Raw genomic sequence first — 14,157 nt, 5'->3', positions numbered from 1 at the left:
TTAAAGTAATTTGATGAGAAAGAGGCTGTTTAGAAATTGGCATATTAAATATACAGGGAGGAGTATATGTGTGAAACAGCAGTAAATCTTATAGGCATGAGAACACTTGGAAAGGAAACTGCACAGTTTCTAATTCAAGCTAAATATGAGATGGCTTTTGTGGTGATATGGTGTAATATCACAAGAAACGTTAATTACATTAAAGGAAAGAAGAGCTGATTTTTGACAAAATCTTATAAAAGGATATATGGCCATGTGCTTTTGTGCATATACATCATGATTTCAGAGGTGTAGGTTTCAATGACAGCCTGACTCTTGTGTAGAATCTTCGCTGCAGGAATTTCACAAAATTGTTTGAGCAATATTGTAATGAGTAGGCCAAGCTTCTTTCCTTTGACTATCTCATTCCTGTTTTTAGAAGCCTTTGTTCAGTCTCACCTGGATAGGCTCAAAAACTTGTTCCTTGGAGAATTAGGCATCTGAACCCAGGTTGTATCAGAGCACAGGGCAATGCATTTGGTAGCAGTCAGTCACGGTCAGGCGTGAATCCCTTGGTGGCCACCATACTGAGGAACCTTAGAGAAAGAGAAGGAAGCTAGTTTGTGCCTCTTGGTCCTTGGCAAGAACCATCCAATTACTTTGTCAAAATACAGTGACAAGGGTGAAAGGTGAAGTCAACTGACAACAAATAAACTCCAAGAAAATAAGGTGAAGAAAATAATAATGACTAAAATGAAGAGTGCAGGATTCTATGTATGTGGAATCCATATTATAACCAATAGAAAATACAAAACTGCAAGAAGGTATTTGCAAAAAGTAACAACTTTTCAGTTTGGATGAAACAATTCCCATCATTAATTTGCAATCAATGAAACATTTGTCTGCCAGTGAAATAAGTCTCACTTGGAGTCTAAACACATATCATGGTTATGTCTAACCTTTCATTTCAATTGTACAGATCAATTTGTCTTGCTTCTACAGCACTGTTAATGGAATACAAAATGGCGTCTAAGCAAAATGCTAAGTTGGTTCATTCCTCCTGTTTCATGGTGTTTCAGAGAGAGGGGTAAAGGAAAAGAGCTGAAAGGAAAATAATCAGCAAATCCTTGTTTCTCCTCCTGTTTCTGCTACTGTCTATATTTCAGCACTTGTCCCATGTCCAGGTGTTTTCAATTTCAGCAGCACATTTCTCAAAGATAAAGTGGATACTATAAGTGATCTATTTTCATCTGCCACATTAATCAAATTGGTCATTACAAATGACATATTGTTTTCTGTGTTCACGCTATGTGATGCATCAAAAGAGCTTTCACTGGCCATTTACAGATGTAACATAATGCTTTGCATTTTAATCTGATTGTCAGAGATTTATTACTTCCTGCCTATGGTTGTCATTTACTCTGCTAATTCTGGGAAAAAAATGTAAAAAAATGTCCTGTTATGAAAATGTTTTGCATGTATTTTCCACAAAAGGCAGGTTTTCTCAGAAGATTTTTGACATTTGCTGAGGATTACCACATGATTCTTTGAAGTGCCAAACACATTCTGGAAAATAAGGACAGATGTTCTGTTTAATCCATTCTTCTCTGTATCTCTCTATTCTATCGAACATCTTGAGCATCGTGTTTGTAGAGGAGAGATTAGAAAGGCTTTCTTCTGTTCCACAGTGAGTGGGTAGAGGAAACTTATGTGGACCTGGTTTGAAAACCCTGCCAAACTTTGGCATGGTGGCTCAGTGCTGCTTCACAGAGCCAGAGACCCAGGTTCGATTGAGTGACTGTCCATGAGGTGTTAACACGTTCTCCCTGTCTCTGCGTGGGTTTCCTCCAGGCACTCCGGTTTCCTCCCACAGTCCATAGATGTGCAAATTAGGTGGATTGGCCATGTTATGGGGATAGGTTAAGGGAATTGGGTCTGGGAGGGATGCTGTTTAGAGGGTCAGCGAAGATTTGATGTGCTGAATGGCCTCTTTCTGAACTGGAGGGATTTTATGATTCTATCTCCTGGCTTAGCTCCCTTTGGTTTAAGCAATTGCCATGAGGCATGCCAGGCCTATTAAGGGTGGAGGCTTCTCTCCAACAGCTGCCATCCCAATTAGATATGGCTAGTGCTGGGGTGCACTTGCAACGTAAGGGTATATTGAAGACCTTGTGTCCTGAAAGTCAGGGAGTACTGCTGTCAGTCAGTCAGGTGCCTGAAAGGGCTATAGTGGGGAGTGGGATTCACTGGGGATACAGCAGAGACTCACTGTGGGCTGAAGAGTGCTCAAAATGGAGGCATCTCTCTGGACTATGAATAGGAGGCTAGCAGCAAGCTTCCAAAAACTGGCAAAATATCAGCCAAGTTAGGGAACACCCAACTGGCCTTATAGTGGCTCACTGAGCTCCACTGGTGGCAAAATGGCATGATATTGGGAAGATGTCAGGCAGGGTATTTAAGCCTCACCCACCACATTTTACCATCCTTCAACATAGAAATTGTAAAATTCAACACACACAACATTGTAAAATAGCTTTATAAATAAAACTCTGTGACTTTCTAATTGCTAAAACAAATATGAAACAACATATTTGGAATAGGTCATTCTCACCTTCTCTATATCATAGAGAGTAATGTAGAACAAAATGAATATAGTATCATGGCTAAGTAACTGAGGCTGAATTATGATAACTGTTGCTGTTTAGCTCAAAGGACGAAAATTCAGAACCCCAAATAAACCTGAATGATGATCTCACTTCAAGGATTGCTTACATTATTTATATCCATTCATGGGATGTGGGTGTCACTAACTGGACCAGCATTCATTACTCACCCCGAATTGCCCTTGAGAAAGTGGCTGTGAGCTGCTTTCTTGAACCTATTCTCAATCTATTATAGAGTGATAGAGTCATACACCACCCTTCGGTCCAACCAGTCCATGCTCTCCGTGTTCCGAAACTAAACTGGTCCCACCTGCCTGCGTTTGGCCCATTTCCCTGTTTCCTTTTCAGCAACTTATCCAAATGTCTTTTAAATGTTGTAACTGAAACTGCATCCACTACTTCCTCTGGCAGTTCATTCGACGCACAAACCACTCTCTTTGTAAAGAATTTGCCCCTCAAGAACTTTCTAAATCTTTCTCTTCTCACCTTAAAAGTTTTGAACGTCCCCACCTTAAGGAAAAGACCTTTGCTATTCACTTTATCTATGCCCCTCATGGTTTTATAAACCTCAAAAAGGTCAACCCTCAACCTCCTACACTCCTGTGAAAAAGTCCGAACTAATCCAGCTTCTCCTTATAACTCAAACCCTCCATTCCTGGCAACATCCTGGTAAATCTTTCCTGAATCCTCTCCAGTTTAATAATATCCTTTCTATAACAGGGTGACCAGAACTGGGCACTGTACTCCTGAGCAGGCTTCACCAATATCCTGTACAACTTCAATATGACATCCCTATACTCCTATACTCAAAGGTCTGAGCAGTGAAGGTAAGAGTACTAAATGCCTTCTTAAAACCCTGTCTATCTGTCATGCAAAGTTCAAAGAATAATTTACCTAAACCCCTAAGTCTTTCTGTTTGCTTGATACAACAACTGCTCTTGTACCTAAGCCCAACCTTGGCAGCAGTTCTTCAGAGATCTTGAGCTGAAACAAGAGTGGTGAACCATAATTGGACTTCAATTACTCTGCAATAAGTTTCAAATTGATATTAAAAACAAAAAAATCTAGTGTGATCAACTGATAATAAACTACATTATTTATGCATACTGGTGTGGGCAAACTAAATTACCTTATCCTTTGAGTTTCCTTAGTGTTCACTTGACTCAAGATTTATGTAAGCATTTAAAATGTTACCCCATGGAGGAAATGTCAGAAGTAAAATGTTAAAAAAATGACAGTTTTCAAATTTGTAGAAAATAATTTTCCAGCAAACAATTTCTGTCAAAAAAAGTACTTCTGAGATAAACTTCAAAGTGTGAAATTGCAAGTGTGTTGGAAATTTATAATTTGGATAGTCCCATTCCTCCTGTTTTCAATGGAGACTTTTAAGAATTCCAGCAGGGAGGGTGATTTAGAAACAAGGGTCCCGAAATGAAGGAAGATCGCCAATAAATAAAGTAGACACTTCAGGAGAAACTCCATTAACTAATGAGTGGTTAATAATGGACTGGGTTTTATGGAGGTAAAAGTAGTCTGATGGACAGCCATCGAGAGACCACCTTTGCCTCTTGTTTCTTAAGTGGCAACTGGCAGCCTTTTTCCAGGATCAAAGATCCCAGGGACAGAAACCTATGCTGATCATACAGAGCAAGGGAAAGTGGGCTGGCTCTCGATGGTCAACCATGCCCTTGAACCTACCCCATTTCTGAAGTCCTGTTCCTTGATCATGTACTGGGTACCACCTTTGACTCCCCTTGCGTAGGGAGTCCACAAGTAGGCCATGCAGTGGTACCCACAGATATCACATGTTGACAGCCCTGACGACCTCAGAGTCAATAACAGAAGGTGGTGAAGTGAGGCTTGTGTGCTCATTCATTGCCCAACTTAAGAGTCTCAATTGGAGACCAAGCTGGAAGTCTGATCATGGGCCTTTCTGCTGCTGTTGACCTAGTTCTGGCAGAGGTGGTAAGATGGTAGGGTTCAGGCACAACACCACCATTCTTAATTGCCTTCCTGCCTCCAACCATGCCACAAGAGGCCAAAACATTCTACCCCAATGAGAAATACACTATCAGAAACAGCATTTGAAAAAGTAGCATCAGGTAAGGGGACGTTGGATAAACATGCAAGGAAAAAGGAATAGAAGATTTGCTGATGGCTATTGATGAAAAAAGGTAGATGGGAGTTGGTGTGGACTAGTTGTGTTAAGGGTACTGTTTTGATGCGATAAAATTTTTGCAATTCACGCAACTGTTGAGGTGAACAAGACAAGAATGAAAAAAGCTTTAATTTACAATTTTTTTCACACGCCAAACTAATGGCTTAGTTTAAAAGGCCTGACTCTTTTAGTTGTTTTACCATTTTGCTCCTCAGAATTTTATTTCAGATATTCTAATAAACATAATAATTATTCATGCTTCTATAATTGTTAAAAGAACAAAGTTGTCAATGAAATGAATAAATGATGTGATAACATGTTGCTTTGCAAACAAAGACAGGCAGAAGAGAACATAATGAGAATTACCCAATTATGTTTTTATTGGTTTTATTTGTAAAAGAATGATGTGAGCGAATTAGATTGTAAATAGAAACAAGATTCATATCAATGATGCAGCCTGAATCAAATGAATTTCTTGTCTAATTTGGATACTACATATAGGGAGAAAAGCCTGACCGTAAGTCAAATGGCATCCTCAATAAATATTTCCTAATTGTTTCATTTTTGCGGTGAGCTGCCTCTCATTGTCCTGACTCATATCTGCAATCAAACTTCAGTCGCTAAGGTAACAGATTAACACTAAACCAAACAAACAGCTAGTTCAGACACGTAGAACTATAACCCCTCTACTATCCATACAGTTTCCAAGAAACAGTCAGCTTCCATAATGGTTATAGGTGAAGTGCAACTGAATGTTCCTTGTTGCCTCCTCAGTCGGTTTCGTGTAGTTTGCAAACTTCTTTTTAAAGGCAGGAATAATCTGCTATGCAAAGTGACTTCCTTCCAATTTAGAGAGAAAATTGAACTTCAATTACTCTGCAAAAATGTTCAAATTGTAGTTTTAAACAAGAATCTAAAATCAAGTAAAACTGATCATTAGCTCTTATAATTAGGTGCACCATAAAACTGAATTATCCACATCTGTTGACTTTCCTTGACTCAAGATTGATGTAAGCATTTAAAGTTTTACCCCATGGAGGAAATGTCACAGGGAGAGGTAAGATATTTTAAAAATGCACGTTTTCAAATTTGCAGACAATCTTTTTCCTGCAAAGCATTCCTGTAGAAAAGAATTCTGATCAATTTCATGAACTTCAGAGTGAAATTACAAGCATGTTGGTAATTTCTTATGATTTATGATGCCATGAGGCAAAATCTATTTGATTTCAGAAGTCTGCAGCTCCTTAACCTTCACATTCATAACTCTTTTATGTCAATCTTCATTTCTTTACCTGTGTTTGCTGCTCATGACAGCCATTTTTGCATTTCTCTGTCCTGTAGGATTGCAGATGGTTCAGAATTCTTTTGAGGAATGGCGAAAAGGAAGTTTGCTGAACAATAAGATGCATTCTGAAAAAGTAAAATTCACAACATGGCAAATTGGGAATTTCGCAATTTTGGGAATTTTCACAGTCACATTTAAGCCCAGTTTACATGGCAAGAAACATGAACTGGTCACATGAACACCACTTACACACAAATTATCTCACTGATGGCCTTATCTTCCAATATTGCCTCAGAAATGTTTAGACAAAGCCTCTTGAGCTTTCCTACAATAACAACATGGACAATTGCTTTGTAAAGCATTGAACAAAATAACAAGCGTTGTTTCTATCAATGTTGACATTTGCCTTTGAAAAGGGAGAACCAATTCTAAACTGAATTTAGGCTAAAGAGGTTGTCTTATCTAGGTAAGGGCTCTGTATGAAAGTGAGCAAATATGGCCGATAGGAGCATAGAAACTTGGAACATAGGAGCAAGAGTAGGCCATTTGGCCCATTGAGCCTACTCCTCCATGCAACATGATCATGGTTAATCCTCTTTCTCCATACCATACTCCCTCTCCTTGAGAGATTTAGCCTCCAGAAAACTATTTGTTTCTTTCTTAAACATGTTCTGTGCGCAGGCCTCCACAACCTTCAGTAGCAGAGGGTTTCATAGGTTTACCACCTTCTGTCTAAAGAATTTCTTCTCCACTCAGTGTGGAATGGACTACTGTATTTTCTCTGGAGTGGAGTCCAGAACTCAGGGTCATAGGTTCAGGCTGAGAGGGGAAAGATACAAAAGGGACCTGTGGGGCAACTTCTTTGTGCAGAGGGTGGTGCATGGATAAAATGAGCTGTCAGAGGAAGTGGTGGAGGCTGGTACAATTACAGCATTTAAAAGGCATCTGGATGTATGTATGAAGAGGAAGGGTTTAGAGGGATATGGGCCAAATGCTGGCAAATGGGACTAGATTAGGTTAGGTTATCTAGTCAGCATGGACAAGTTGGACTGAAAGGTCTGATTCCATGCTGTACGTCTCAGCATGTTCTGGTCTGCCCAGCAAGGAAAAATATCATCCCTGCATCCAGTTTACAGATGCTTGCTAATATTTTATATGTTTCAATGAGATCCCTTCTTTTCTTTGGAACTCCAGTGAATACAGACCCAGTCAACCCAATCGCTCCTCATACTACAAGCTTGCCATCCCAGGAATCAGTCTGATGAGTCTTCACTGCATTTCCTCTAATGGCATGTGTAGTTTTTCTTCGGTAAGATGACCAAAATTGCCACAATACTCCAGGTGAAGTCTCATCAAGGACCTGTATAGCTGCATCAATACTTCATTGCTCCTGAACTCAAAACCTCTTGCAATATTGAGCCAACATAACCATCTGCATTTCTAACTGCTTGCTGCAGCTGCATCTTCACTTTCAATGACCAGGAAAATATGGAATTACCGCAACTACACACCAGACTATAATTGTTGAATTGACAAGAATTTCTGTTAGGGATTTCTCTTCTTTGGAAAGCAGGAGATGTTGAGTCATATCTCGCAGCAGATATGTGATATACCTTTAAGGTCATGCTCATGATGTAATCATTGTATTATGATAGATGACCTTTAATGGTATAAAATTCTGAGTCTCTATCTTACTTAGCTCTGTCTTCTTGTAGTTTGAAATGGTTAGAGGAAGTGCCCTATAGTATATCCACATCATACAGCGTGAGCCCAGACACATACAAGTGCTTGTGGTTGTATTGTACATGTGTAAAACCAGACACTGTAATATAAATTCATTGATTTCTTCAGTAGTATGTGATCAACAGCTCATTTGCATGTTATGGGAACTAAGCTAAGTATCACTTTCTGCTTACTTTCGCATCCTTGTTGTGTTTATCTCTATTTTCCTGTTTACTGCCACTTACTACCCCACCACTATGGTATGGAGGCTGGTGGGCAATTCCCCCAGTGTTTCCCACCTCTTGTTGCTGCTGAGCTCCATGTAGACTGATTCCATGCCTAGATATTCCACATCAATATCCCTTCTTACCATTGCACTGATTTCATTTTTCACTAATGACACCATCCTATTTCCTTTCCATTTTTATCTATCCTTCCTAAAGATTAAATATCCTTGGCTGTTCAGTTCCCAACCTTGGTCACTCTCAATGATGTATCTGTAATTGGCATCCTAACATACCCAATTACAGCAGTTTGCCCTGTTAATCCATCTATTTTATTGTGAATGCTCTAAGCATTCATATATAATGTGTTTAGGCTTGTCTTTTTTGATATTTGTACAGTTACAGATTTTCATTGCTTTCCACTATTGATTTCTACTTTTGTATCTTGCATTTCCATCTTTGTTTCCTCACAATTGTCTCTCCACTGATGTTTCCATCCCCCTGTTCTCTATTTTCACTCCTCTTCAACGGAATTAGCACAATTAGTCCCAATGAAAATAATGGTCCTGGTCTTGCAATTTGTACAGATCTCATCATCCCCATGAATTGGTCCCACGAACCTAATTCACTCCTATACCATCTTTCCAGGCATGCATTCAAACAGTCTGTATACCTTTCTTATTCACACAAGCATGTGGCACTGGGATCCTCCTCTTTAACTTTATTTCCTAGCTCCCTATATTCTGCTGGCAGAACCTCATTGCTCCCTTCACCTATGATTAATACTGACAATAAACCAGGATCTGGCTGATCTCCCTCCTGCAGCTACTCAATAACAGCCTTGACCCTGGCACCAGTGAGACAACTTGCCATCCTGGTGTCATGTCTGCGGTCTCAGACACATATCTATTCCTCTTACGATAGAATCCCTTATCGCTTTTAGTTTCCACTCTTTGTTTTTTTCTATTGTGCAGGTCAGCTTTAAATTTAAATAACTTACCTCTCCTCTTGCCAATTTGCAGTGTTTGCACTCTGCACCAGGGCACCAATGATGAATAGTGTGTTAGCTTGGTAACTCATTGGAATTCCATATCCTATTCTGAAACTGGGTTGACAATTATAGAAATGTCTGTTTTCCAGGCTATTGGGAAAGAGAAACTGTAAAGTACTGCAAAAAATTATGAATTCTGCAAAATAATTTCAGCTGCTCAGTGTAGTGATTGTAACAAGGTCAGCCAGGTGGACTTCATGGAGTATGAGTTCCCTGATTGGGGATGAAAATCTGATCTAATCAAGGAGCCTTGGCTGACAAATAATAACAGGAGTGCCAGACATCCTCTTCACAAACAGGAGGCTGGAACAGCAAGCCAGACAGCATCAGGACTTGACATGGGGGTCCTGAAGAAGGGTTAATAACTAAAACATTGATCTCTCCACTTCCTGATGCTGCCTGGCTTGCTGTGTTCTTCCAGCCTCCTGTTTGTCTACTTTGAGTTCCAGCATCTACAGTTTTATTGTCTCTAGATATCCTGTTTGCTTTGAGAGCTGGCTCTGAGGGAGCTAGATCAGTGTCAAGGACTGATATAGAGTGACTTGGTGATGGGATACCAGCCTCTGTGAAGTTATTTCACTCAGGAATGATTTAATATTAGATACAAAGCAGTATAATACAGTTTCACATCATTCAGCCAGCTCCAATTTCACCAGATCATCTGAAAAAAAGCACTTGTCCATATAGAGGTGGGAAATGATGAAAGGCCATATTAGATAATGGAGAGTCTCTTTCTCCTCTTTGCTATGACTACTGCTCTGGCTAGACTAGGAACAGCAAGTGGCACTGCAGTTTCTTTAAAGGAGAAATCTACTCTAAGGTGCGTCACAGAAATGTAATCAGTCAAAAAAATTGATGACAATTTGATATTTGTACATGATAGACAGATGGAAGTAAAACATGCAATGTTTTAAATAAATTAAAGAAGAATAGATATTGGAGTCCAGTATTCTGACATGATGGCACAGTCATTCACACTGCTACCTCACAGTGCCAGGAACCTGGGTTAAATTTTAGGTGATGGTCTGTGTGGAGTTTGCACATTCACCCCATATCTGTGTGGGTTTCCCCTGGGTGCTCCACTTTTCTCTCACAGTCCTAAGATGTGCAGGGTACGTGAATTGCCCATGGGAAATGCAGGATGATGGGGATAGGGGGGAATAGGTGGTCTGGATGGGATGGTCTTTGGAAAGTCAGTCCAGACTTAATGGGCTGAAAGGTTTCTTTCTGCACCAGATTCAAAGATTATGGGATTATTTTATATACACTTCATAAAAACAAGTCAACTTAAATTCAGTAACCATGGTGAACACAGCTAATCCTTTAAAAACATCTTAAAACTTTCAATCAAAACATAAATCTATTCCCCTTTTTGAGCTAACTGGATTTTTTTACATTTTGAAACTCAGACAATCATTCATAACAAGCTGCATTATAATAGCCTTTCGAAATGTCAACAATGATCTCTATTGAAACCATAGGAATTAATGGTAATGCTGTTTTCTCAGCTATACCAGATGGCCTGTTGATGTAGTCTGGCATAGGATGGATTTCTTTTATTCTAACTGACAGCTGCAGCTTGGTATTTCTTCATGTTTAAAGGGCTGGGATTTTAAATAACTTCCGACTATGAAATTTCAAACAAGTCTCAACCACCTTTCAAGAGTGATTATGTCTCCATCATCAACTTGTGAATCCTACTGTGCAAGTTAAGGCCATTGGAACAGCAATAATGGGGGCAGTGCCAATTTCAATTGGCCCCGCTGCCTTCCTGTGTGATTCACGTTCTGCCCCTTTCCCCTACTGACAACAGTTGGATATGGAAGAAATGGTGGATTGCATTCATCATTTTAAAAGGCCTGCAAACTTGACCCAGCTCCACAATGAAACAGGCCTTTAATCTTCCATACCTTGGTGTATGGAACAATCATGTAGCAACAACACAATCTAAAGCATTAGATCCCAGCTGGCAATATTATCCAACTGATGCACATAAAACACACTCAGGCAATTCTGGAATAACATATCACAGGAACTAGCCATTTAGACCATTATATTGATGCCTGCTATTAATAGGGCTGTTTAATTAGTTTTGCTCTTTTCCCATAATGCTGTAAGTGTCTCTTTTCCATGTGCATAGAAAATGGATGCACATTTTCATACTTTATCAGAAAAATATTAATTTAAAAATAACCTAAGGGCAGATTTAAAATATTACTATATCCAAGCTGTTAGTAACTTGCCAAAGGTGTAATGTATCCTAGTCATTAACTTCTATCAGGTACAGATAATATAGTATATTCTATACTTATAATGCATAGAGACAAGAGAAACCTTCTATATTGAATTTCTGCCTTTGAATGTTTAAGCAGAAATGCAAATACGTAACATTTCCTAGCTGCTGAATGTGTTGAGAGTTCTTGAATCAGCAGGGGTTTGAGATTTTATACTGATTAAATTTGAATAAGAGGGTAACAGCAGGAAGTTGTGACCTCAGGAAGAATAGCAACAGCATGGGGACAAGACTGGATTCTAAGGAATGTGTTGGAAGACTTTTCAACGTAGCATTCTGGTTCAAGTAAACTCAGTTGCTGTTCATCTATTTATCAAGACAAATCATTTTTCGAGAATTTTTAAAATAATTTATTGCTATTTTACTTGGGAGGTGTGCTTAATCTCTGCAAACCTGGGTAGAAAATTAGTCTGAAGCTTCAGAAAAATGCACTGCATGGGTGTGAACACAAGTCCTGGTCAGGGGTCAATGCTTTGACCTTTAACCTTTTCTTCAAAGATGAGAGCCACCGTCAACTGACAGGTCACTTTTTTGAGTCACATTAACATCGTCATTATCAGTTCTTTCAATCTGTTAAAACCTCTGTATTTTCCCAGTTTAATCCTTTGGACAATTCCATTTTGAGAATAACTCATCAGGGCAGGACTAATGAATCTGGCTGCCTGTCTTGGGCTCATCTGGTTTTAGATCATACTTCACTTTCTTTGAAAGGAAGCGATTGGCTTGAGTAAAATGAACTGGAAGGACCTGAAGCAATGCCAGCTACATTTCAGGGTAATTCTATTCAGATTTCAGAACAACAATAAGTTTGGGTCTCAGATCAGATGACAAATTTGGAACTACTGTTTAGAAGTTATTGTGAGCAATGTTACCGTCTAAATACTTTGCATTCCTGTATCAAATTTCTTTCTTCACTAATTTAATATAGATATTAAGCAATTTGATTTAAATGATTAACATCTAAATTGAAAACAGGGAGGTATTTCTTACATGCCTACGAAATTTCTCAATTTTATATTTTTAACTTGCGAAAAGATTTTCAATCTTTTGTATAAATGCATGGAAACACACACACATATTTTACTTACCTACAGATGCATTTGCAGGGATACTCTTAGATTTCTTCACTGGTTGGTCAGCTACGTTACATCATTTCTTACCAAGTCCTTCTCTTGCTTTAAAATCAGATACTGGGAAATGCAGAGGACCAAGCCAAGTTGATTTTCGAGTTCCTTCATTTCCTTCATTTCTGTTGTCCCCATGTTTCAAGAATCAGCACTATACCACCTGAGGAATTATAGAGAAGCTGTATCATATATCTGATTGTCCCATTGGTTAACAAGAGAATATCATTTTTGATAGTTCAACTGTACACTTTTTAAACATTATTTCTGAAACTATACAATAAAATTCAAAAGAAGCTGCTCTAGCAGTTTCAGCAAAACTCCACTACTGCACTTGACAGAAATACCACAGTTCGACTTAGTGATAATCACTAAAAGTTTATGCTGAATTCAGTCTGAGCAGCAATTTTGTTCCAGAAATGTCCCAATAAATGGTAAAGTCCTTTCAGGAGTGAAGTAGTTTGCAGCCTCTGTATGAAATCAGCTGGGTAGCAAAAAGTAGTTTGTTAAGCATATGACCGAGTCTGTATGATCTTATCTACATACGCAGATTTGTTATAATGGCTTGGCCTATGGTTAACCTAAAAAGTATCCTTTTGAGGTCGTGAAGGGGATTTATTGACATGCAGATTACATGCTGCAAATCACCACAGTTCACCATGGTGCTATCGAGACCATTAAAATCAGTGGTAGACTGTTTCTTTATGTTTTTAATTATTGTCCATTTCTCAGTTGAGGGTGCTGAAGAGGATAAATCATTCTGAATGTTTTTATTTAACATGAAATAAAACAGCATCTATTTTTACAATCTATGCTTTTTATTAAATGTTTAAAAATGTATTAATTTGTGGGATGTGGGTGTTGCTCGCTGAGCCAGCATTTATTGCCCATCCCTAGTTGCCCTTGAGAAGGTGGTGATGAGCGGCTTTCTTGAACTGCTGCAGTTCTGTTGAGGGTTGACCCACAATATCATTAGTGAGGGAATTCCAGGATTTTGACCCAGCGACAGTGAAAGAAGAGCGATATATTTCCAAGTCAGGATGGAGAGTGACGTGACGGGGAACTTGAAAGTGGTGGTGTTCCCATGTATCTGCTAGCATTGTCCTTCTAGATGGAAATGGTTGTGGGTTTGAAAGGTGCTGTCTGAGGATCTTTGGTGAATTTCTGCCAACGAGCATTGGTGGTGGAGTGGATGGATACTTGTGGATTTCTAACAAACTATTTATTCTATCATCGATTATTTATTTACTGAGATGTACCATACTGGATACAGTATTTTGGTGAGATCAACAAAGTAAAACAGTGTAGGCTGTTTGGGCACAAAAAGCATTAAGGAAGTTGTTTCATAACCCTGGTCTGCACATGTCCATGGGGCACACACGTGTTAATCACTCTCAGCTGAACATGGATTCAGCAGCAGACTGGGACACCATCGGAAGAGCTTTTTAACCAATGTTAAGGTGCAGCCCTTTTGACCTCTACCATGGCAGGATCTTTGGAAATGTTGTACCTAACTTTGCAGCTTTTATAGTGAGCTCTGACATATATTCAAGGAGGACAAAGGGTCTGATACACAAAACATATGCAAGCTGTGATTGTTGTGAGTCTGGGTCACGGTAATGCTAATAGCAATCTACCAGCACACAAAATCTACTCAA

The 14,157-nt window shown here is 39.1% G+C and overlaps 1 long non-coding RNA gene across 1 annotated transcript; it reads right to left on the bottom strand.

Moving 5' to 3' along the window:
* Positions 1-477: 477 nt before the first annotated feature.
* On the bottom strand, positions 478-12,588 carry LOC148141773 (uncharacterized). The gene is made up of 3 exons (XR_015752458.1): positions 12,464-12,588; positions 6,093-6,210; positions 478-575 (listed from the first exon to the last, which is right to left on the bottom strand). It is a non-coding gene; the product is annotated as an uncharacterized LOC148141773 (long non-coding RNA).
* Between the last annotated feature and the right edge of the window lie 1,569 nt (positions 12,589-14,157).

Source organism: Chiloscyllium plagiosum, unplaced genomic scaffold (genome assembly GCF_037043375.1).
Source record: "Chiloscyllium plagiosum isolate Xiang-an unplaced genomic scaffold, Cpla_swu_hap1 HiC_scaffold_32, whole genome shotgun sequence".
Classification (NCBI taxonomy): Eukaryota; Metazoa; Chordata; class Chondrichthyes; order Orectolobiformes; family Hemiscylliidae; genus Chiloscyllium; species Chiloscyllium plagiosum.
Note: the sequence above shows the minus strand (reverse complement) of the source record. Positions and strands in the feature narration are given on the sequence as shown.